This window comes from Trichechus manatus, unplaced genomic scaffold (assembly GCF_000243295.1).
Source record: "Trichechus manatus latirostris isolate Lorelei unplaced genomic scaffold, TriManLat1.0 scaffold00109, whole genome shotgun sequence".
In the NCBI taxonomy this organism is placed as follows: domain Eukaryota; kingdom Metazoa; phylum Chordata; class Mammalia; order Sirenia; family Trichechidae; genus Trichechus; species Trichechus manatus.
The window spans coordinates 949,053-957,941 of record NW_004444045.1 but is presented as its reverse complement, the minus strand read 5'-3'; the positions used below and the strand labels follow the sequence as shown (position 1 = coordinate 957,941).

Here is an 8,889-nt window from a genome sequence, read left to right as displayed (position 1 = left end):
CAGGGCGGTCATTGGTGGTAGCCGGGCACCATCTAGTTCTTCTGGTCTCAGGCTGATGAAGTCTCTGGTTTATGTGGCCCTTTCTGTCTCTTGTGCTAATACTTTCCTTGTGTCTTTGGTGTTCTTCAACAATCTTCTTTTAAATAGCATAATACCATTTCCTGTATAGTATAAGAGCCTTACAACAGCATACTTTTTTCTCTTTTCCATCCTTTGTGCTATTTTTGTCACACATTTTACTTCTACATAAGCTATAAACTCCACAATACGTTGTCATTGTTTTGTTTTAGTCAGTCAAATTTCTTTTAAAGAGATTAAAAATAAGAAAAAATAACCCTTTTATATTTACTCTAACATTTACCATTTTCATTGCTGTTCATTTCTTTGTATGAATCCAATTTTCCATCTTTTATCATCCTCCTTTGCCTCCAGAATTTCCTTTAACTTTTCTTTTAGTGCAGGTCTGCTGGCAGTGGATTCTCCAGCTTTTCTTTGTTAAAAAAAAAATTTTTTTTTTTTTTTACTTTACCCTCATTTTTGACAGATATTTTAACTGGGTATAGAATTCTATGTTGACCTTTTTTTCTTTCAGCATTTTGAAGATATTATGTACTGTCTTCTGCCTTGCATATTTCTAATGAACACTAAACCAGTGGCCATCTAGTCGACTCTGATTGATGTGTGTCCGAGTAGAGCTGTACTCCATAGCGTTTTCAATGGCTGATTTTTCAGAAGTGGATCGCCAGGTTTTTCTTCCAATGTGCCTCTGGGTGGACTTGAACTGCCCATCTTTTGGTTAGTGGCCAAGTGTTCGTACTACTCAGAGACGCCTTCTGATGAGAGGACTGCTGCAATTCTTTGTATCTCTGTATGCTATTTTTCTTTTTTCTCCAGCTGCCTTCAAGATTTCCTCTTTATCTTTGGTTTTAGCATTTTAAATATGATGTATTTAGGTGTGTATGTGTGTTATGTTTGTGTGCTTGCATTTATCCTGCTTGTGTTTCTCTGAACTTCTTTGATCTGGTGTGCTGTGTTTCATTAATTATGGAAAATTATCTGCCATCATCTCTTCAAATATTTTTTCTGCCCCATTCTTTCCCTCTTTTCCTCCTGTAGTTTCAATTACGTATATGTTAGGCTTTGATATTTTACCACAGTTCTTTAATGCTCTGTTCTGTTCTATTTTTTTAAAAATGTATTCTGTTTCAAGTTGGATAATTTATTTTGACTTATCTTTAAATTTAATTACTCCTTTCTAAGATATGTCCCATTGAAAGAATTCTTTATTTCAGATATCATGTTTACTGAAGGTAACTACAGCAACAACAAATCCTAAACTCAACTCATCATATCATGATTTTTAATTCTATCTATTCTGTTTGACTCTTTTTTTTACAGTTTTATAGCTCTGCTGAAATTTCCAACTCTTTATGCATGCTATTCATCTATTCCACTAGATTGTTTAACATATTAATCCTAGTTATTTTTATGACCCTGTCTGATAGTGTTAATATCCAGTTATCTCTGAGTCTTGTTCTACTGATTGCTTTATCTCTTGATAGTGGTTTACTTTATCTGATGTGTTATTTTGTGTGTCTTATAATTTTTGAACCATCACTTGTCTGTCAGTTTGTCATACTGTGGTGGCTTGCGTGTTGCTGTGATGCTGTAAGCTATGCTACCAGCTATGCTACCAGCAGAGTCACCCATGGTGGACAGGTTTCAGTGGAGCTTCCAGAAAGACAGACTAGGAAGAACAACCTGGCAATCTACTTCTGAAAAAGATAGGCCAATGAAAACCTTATGGATGCCAGCAAAACATTGTTTGATATAGTGCTGGAAGATAAGCTTCTCAGGTTGGAGGGCACTCATATATGACTGGGGAAAAGCTGCCTACTCAAAGTAAAGTTGACCTTATTGACGTGGATGAAGTAAAGCTTTCAGAACCTTCATTTGCTGATGTGGCATGACTCAAAATGAGAAGAAACAGCTGCAAACAGCCTTTAGAAATCAGAATGTGGAATGTATAAAGTACAAAGCAAGGAAAATTGGAAGTTGTCAAAAATGAAATGGACCACATAAAGACTGATATCCTAGGCGTTAGTGAGCTGAAATGGACTGATATTGGCCATTATAAATCGAACAATCGTATGGTCTACTATGCTGGGGATGACAAATTGAAGAAGAAGGGCATCACATTCATCATCAAAAAGAACATTTCAAGATCTATCCTGAAGTACAACGCTGTCAGTGATAGGATAATAAACATACACCTACAAGGAAGATCAGTTAATACAACAATTATTCAAATTTACCCACCAATCTAATGCCAAAGATGAAGAAATTGAAGATTTTTACCAACTTTTGCAGTTTGAAATTTATTAAACATGCGATCAAGATGCATTGATAATTACTGTTGATTGCAGTGTGCAAGCTGGAAACAAAGAAGAAGAATCAGTAGTTGGAAAATATGGTCTTGGTAATAGGAATGACATCAGGGACAGCATGATTGAGTTTTGCAAGACCAACAACTTATTCATTGGAAATACGTTTTTTTCAACAACATGAATGACAACTATACACATGGATCTTACTGAATGAAATACACAGGAATCAAATCGACTACATCTGTGGAAAGAGATGGACTCAGCAGTCAAAAAATCAAAAGATGTATTGCATTGGGCAAATCTGCTGCAAAAGACTTCTTGAAAGTGTTAAAAAGAAAGGTGTCATCACCTTGGGGACTAAGGTGTGCCTGACCCAAGCCATGGTATTTTCAATCACCTCACATGCATAACAAAGCTGGACAATGAATAAGGAAGACTGAAGAAGAATTGATGCCTTTGAATTATGGTGTTGGTGAAGAATATTGAATATACCACGGACTGCCAGAAGAATGAACAAGTCTGTCTTAGAAGTGAGGATGGCTAGACTTCATCTTATATACTTTGGACATGTTATTAGGAGGGACCAGTCCCTGCAGGACATCATATTTGGTAGTAGAGGATCAGCAAAAAAGAGGAAGAACCTCAGTGAGATGGATTGACACAGTGGTTGCAACAATGGCTCAAATGTAGCAACGATTGTGAGGATGGTGCAGTCACTATGAGTAGTAGCCAACCGGACAAAATCTAATAACAAAAACGTAATTTTTTTTTTTGGCTTTAGCAAACAAATTTATTTTCTCACAGTTTAGGCAACAGCATAATTTTTTATTGAATGTCAAACATTATGTGTAGAAAAATAGTAGTTACTGAAATAAATAATGTTTATGTCCTCAAATGGGCATGTCTCTTAGATGAGCTTAGTTTAAATTTATTTGTTGATGTAATTACCTTCAGTAAACCACAGACTTCAAATTCTTTCAGTGGTCAGTCTGATGTGGGCTAGTAAGACTGTATGGAATCCCTGGAAGCCCATATGCAAGTGGAGTCTACACCCACTCACTAGTTCTTTTTCATGGACCTTCACCAGGTGTTCTTGAGAAAGACTGGGAGCAGGACAGGAAACCAGCAAGTCTCTTTCAGTGGTACTACTTGTGTTTAATATGGGGATTAGGGTGCTGGATTTTTTTTCTCTATGCTCCACCTTCAGCTTTTAACAAGCTCAACACATCTGTAAGGAGCCCTGGTGGCGAAGTGGTTAAGAGCTCAGGCTGCTAACCAAAGGGTTGGCAGTTTGAATTCACCAGCTGCTCCTTGGAAACCCTATGGAGCAGTTCTACTCTGTCCTATAGGGTTGCTATGAGTCAGAATCAACTTGATGGCATACAACAACGACAACAACAACATATCTGTACCACAGATAGGGTCTCTTTTCACACTCTTGTCCTTGCTCCCTCAGAAATAGACTGCTGTTGCTTATTATTTGGTGCAAAGCTTGTGCTGGCGGGAGGGAAGATTCTTGTCCATTCTCAGTGTTAGGCAGACCCTGTGTCCTTGGGATTTAGTGGTGGGCCTTTCTCAGTATTCCTGCCCCTCTCCCCATTGCAGCTAAACTACCTTGTATCTGTAAGGGCTCTAGTATTGTGCACACTTTCCACCCCACACCCAGTTGTAAGAGACCGCTGTTTGTATCTGTGCAAGATCCTGGGCCAGAGAGGGCTTCTTGCCTCTCCCGCATAGCAGAGAGCTTCTGCCTCCTTCCGTTCCTAGAAACAGGGATCGTTCCAGGGCCTGAGAGTGAGAGAGTCTCCTGCTTTTCCTCTAGCAGCTTAAAAATTTTGCCTTATATAAAAGAAGAGTCTGATAAGTGGGCGAGACTTTGTGCTCTTACCACCACAGCAGCAGATGTTCACAACCAGAATGTCTGCACCACTGAAAGGGACTTGCTGGTCTCCTGTCCTGCCCCCAGTCTTTCTCAAAGACACCTGGGGAAGGTCCATGAAAAAGAACTAGGAGGTGGGTGTAGATTCCACTTGCATAAGGGGTTCCAGAGATTCCATACAGTCTTGCTAGCCCATACCTGACCTTTGAGAATTTGTTAAAATTTTAGCTGTTTTCTTCTTATCCACATTTATGTCAGCTGCCTCTTCCTTTTGTGCTGTCCCAAAAGAGAAGTCGTTTGTGTGTCCATCTATCCTTATAGGGGCTTGTCACTCATCACAATTCAGTCTACCTGGTTGCCTTGTGATCTCAGTTCTCAGGTGGGCTCAAGAAAAGTTATAATTTTATAGATTATTTGTCTATCTCAAATTGTTAGTGTGGAGCTGCGTTGTCTTGTAGCTTTCTATATCCTAAGCAAAAGTACAGTGCTAGGAGAGTTTAATAAAGGAACCACTTATGGGAGTGTGGATTGTTAATTGTTGTTGCTAGTTGCTGTTGAGTCAGCTCCTACTCAGGATGACGCCATGTACAAATGACTCCATGAACAAAACGTTACCCAGTCTTGTTCTATCTTCGCAATCATTGGTATACTTGAGAGTCCATCTTTTTGGCTACTGTGTATTTTGAGTGCCTTCCAACCTAGGGGGCTCATCCTCCAGCACTATATCGGACAATATTCTGTTGTGATCCATACGATTTTTGTTGGCTAATTTTCAGAAGTAGATCAACAAGCCTATCTTCCTAGTCTGCTTTAGTCTGGAAGCTCCACAGAAACCTATCCAGCATGAGTGACCCTGCTGGTATTTGAAATACTAGTGTCATAGCTCCCAGTGTCATAGCAACATGCAAGCTGCTATAATATGACAGACTAAAATATATAAAAACAATGGATAATGCAGCACCTGGAGCTAGTAATTGGTCATTGTTACCACCGTCAGGTCTGCAAAGGGAAGAGAGGGAGATGAACAAAGCTGCGTGGAGCTCTAATCTCCACATTTGAGGGAACTCAGGGAATAAATATCCTGATCTCTCTCTCTTTTTTGTCCCTTCATTCTCCTTCTGGGGCTTCCCTTTGTCCAAACAGAACTGGAAGCCAGAGGGTAAGGGAGACAGTTGAGGTAGTTCATACAAGTCATTCTCCTGGGGCAGAGAACAAAGTGGGGAAGGCTAGATGGAGCTTCTGAGGGAGAAGTGGAAGACAGCCAGTCCAGCAGGGTTTTGTGTATAGACAGCGTAACTGTAAATTTATTTCTGGTAGGTGGCAAGGGTTCATTAGAGAGATCACTGTGTTAGTAGATCTGTGTTTTATCCCAGCTCTGTGCTGACTCACAGTGACCTTGTGTATTTAGCTTAGCCTTTCTGATCCTCTATTTCCTCATCTGTAGGAGAGAGTTAGACTTGATGACTATCTTAGTTATCTAGCGCTGCTATTTCAGAAATACCACAAGTGGATGGCTGTAACAAACAGAAATTTATTTTCTCACAGTTCAGTAGGCTAGAAGTGGAATTCAGGGTGCTGGCTCTAGGGGAAGGCTACTCCCTCTGTCGGCTCTGGAGGAAGGTCCTTGTCTCTTCTGAGCTTCTGCTCCTGGGTGATCTTCATGTGGCTTGGCATCTCTCTTTTCCCCATCTCTGTTTCTCTTGCTTGTTTAATCTCTTTTATATCTCAAAAGAGATGGACTCAAGATACACCCTACACTAATCTTGCCTCGTTAACCTAACAAGGACAACCAGTTCTCAAATGGGATTTTAACTACAGGTATAGAGGTTAGAATTTACAACATATATTTTTGGGGGACATAATTCAATTCATAGCAATGACCTTTATTCATAACAATGAACTTTATGGTCTCTCCTTGGCCTTTTATTGAGCTTACAGGAACGAGTAATTCTGTGTTAGACAAAAAGGTCTAAAATAAAATTTCTGAGGTTCATAACTTGAAATTTTTATGATTTTGAGCTAGGTTCAGGGAAGAAAAGTATTATTGTTGTTGATGATAATTATACCTTTACTTGACTGGCCTTTAAAATTTTAAAATACTGTTTTTTCATGTCTATAATCTGTTTTTAATGTTCCAGTTGTGTGAAAATTTTGTGACTTAGAGGTTAAAATTCTTTTTGTGTCTGTGTGTTTACAGTCCAAGTGGCCCATCTAAGAGAAGAGTCGAATTTCTTTTTAATGTCATTTGCTTTTGTCAAGGAATTCAGCTTTTTTTTTTTTTTTTCATAGTTCTTACCTTTCAGATATTCTTTCAACATAGAGTTGGTAAGAGAGAAAGACAAAATTTTGGGGACTTATGTATCCTCTAGCCACCAAAGAGTCAAAGCGTTGTTTATTGATTTTCTTTTGGCCTTTGAAGTCAAAGGTGAAATGGGCTTTAGACTCTCACATGAGCTATAGAATTCTCAGTATGGTGATGCTCTTGCGGCTTCTGACATCTCTAATCCAGATGTTAGAGCTGGCTTTGAGCAAAGCCAAAGGCCAATGATCCAATAATATTACACATCACAGATAAACCAGATGGAATCACTTTCCATATTTCCTGGTGGTGTCTGGAGGTGAGATTTTCCCTTTGTGTGGGGCCCAGCTCAATTCACACCTCATTCACAAAGGTTTCTCTCATCACACAAATCCACTTTCTACTTCTCTTGATCTCAAAATGCTCCCAGTTGATAGTTCATTATAGATGATCTTCTGATGTCAACTCATTTCTCAAGGCAAGAATCAGGAGGACTTCCAATATGGTGACATGGGAAAGGATACATTCATTTAGGATCTAATAAAATAATCATATTCATGGTAGATACAAAGACATATGACTAGGCTCTTTTTTGCGTATGTATAACAGAACTGTAATACATGGATGTAACATAGAGAAATTGGGTGACTGAACAGATGGAGACAGATGCTGAAGAACCGACAGAGAGAGAAAGCCTTCCTCTAGAGCCAGCTCCCTGAATCTGGACTTCTAACCTCCTACACGGTGAGAAAATAAATTTCTCTTTGTTAAAGCCATCTACTTGTGGTATTATTGTTATAGCAGCACTAGATAACTAACACATTCTTGTAGGAAAAACAATACAGCAAGAGATACTGGCATAGGTTTGGGAGAGAATGAGCGTAAGGATGGAAACAAAAGATAACAAAAGAAGGTGGTATTGTTTCACCTGGCAGTCCCTGTGTGGTGCAAATGTTTGGTGTGCTTGGCTGCTTACCAGAAGGTTGGAGGTTCAAGTTCACCCAGAGGTGCCTCAGGAGAAATGCTGGGTGACCTACTTCTGAAAATCAGCCATCGAACAATCCTATGGAGCACAGTTCTACTCTGACACACATGGGGTTGCCATTAATCAGAGTCGACTCAACAGCAACTGGTATTGTTTTGTAAGTTCACTTTCTCTAACTCAGTCCACCTCCTAGGGACTTGGCAGTGGTTCATTTGATGTGGAGTAAGTGTGCGTCTATAGTTGCAGAGGAGGTCCTGAGGCGGATGGAACTCGAGATTCAGAGAGATCAGCTGGCAGCAGCAGAGAAAGTCTGTTCATTGGAAAGGGTTTGCGTTTGCCTTCGAGAAGCTGTGTATCTGGAATGTCAGGAGAAGGAACTTCTAAGGAATCTGGGGTCCGTGTACCAAAGGGTCTGTGGATAGAACTGTATTTTAAAGTGCAGGTAGTTCCCAACTTATGATGTATTTGAGTTATGACGAACCACACTTCGGACTGTCTGTTCTTTTGTTGATGTTGTTCATGCTATCGTTAGTAATATGTACTACATTCAGTGTTGCGCACGACATTTGCTGATGTTGTCATTCTCAGATGTTCACTCACAGATGTTCAAAGAACAGATTTATAGAGCTACTAATAATAAAAAGCAATAATAATGAAAACTAGAAAAGAGGTAGTTGATTTACGTCAGAACTGACTTATGACGGAGTTGTTCAAACCCACCAGCCGCTCCACGGGAGAAAGATGTGGCAGTCCACTTCCATAAGGATTTATAGCCTTGGAAACCCTATGGGGTAGTTCTACTCTGTCCTATAGGGTTGCTATGAGTCAGAATCAACTTGACGGCAATGGTTTTTTTGTTTTTTTTTTTTTACCTGGGGCTCCGTTCCAACAACTCCATCATAAGTAGCTGAGCGCTTTATCACTGCCCTATCAGGGTTCCCTGCAAGTTGGTCACTACCTGTGATTTGTTTCTTCTGTAACCCTGTTGTTGCTGTTGTCAGTTGCCGCTGAGTCAGTTCCGACTCATGGCCACCCTGTGCGTGCAGAGTAGAACTGGTCCATAAGGTTTTTGAGGTTGTGACCTTTTGGAAGCAGATTGCCAGGTTTGTCTTCAAGGCACTTCTGGGTGAGTTTGAACCATCATCCTCTTGGCTAGTAGTAGAGCGCTTAACTGCTTGTGCCACCCAGCACCTCCTTTGTAATCTTATGTACATTAAAAATACTGTTCTCCTCTGAGGTTCACCCTTTGGCGGAGGATTGGACAGGCCCATAAAACAAAAGGAGACTAAAGAGGCACACTGGCCTGGGAGCAGGGACTGGAGGGCAGGAGGGGCCAGGA

At 40.1% G+C, this 8,889-nt stretch overlaps 1 long non-coding RNA gene across 3 annotated transcripts in view; it reads left to right on the top strand.

The window, feature by feature from the left end:
* Positions 1–8,889, top strand: part of LOC111821832 (uncharacterized) — a 229,232-nt gene that overhangs the window by 38,930 nt on the left and 181,413 nt on the right. For all 3 annotated transcript variants that reach the window (XR_002825166.1, XR_002825168.1, XR_002825167.1), the window contains exon 2: positions 7,175–7,309. This is a non-coding gene — a long non-coding RNA (uncharacterized LOC111821832). The remainder of the gene's footprint in view (positions 1–7,174; positions 7,310–8,889) is intronic.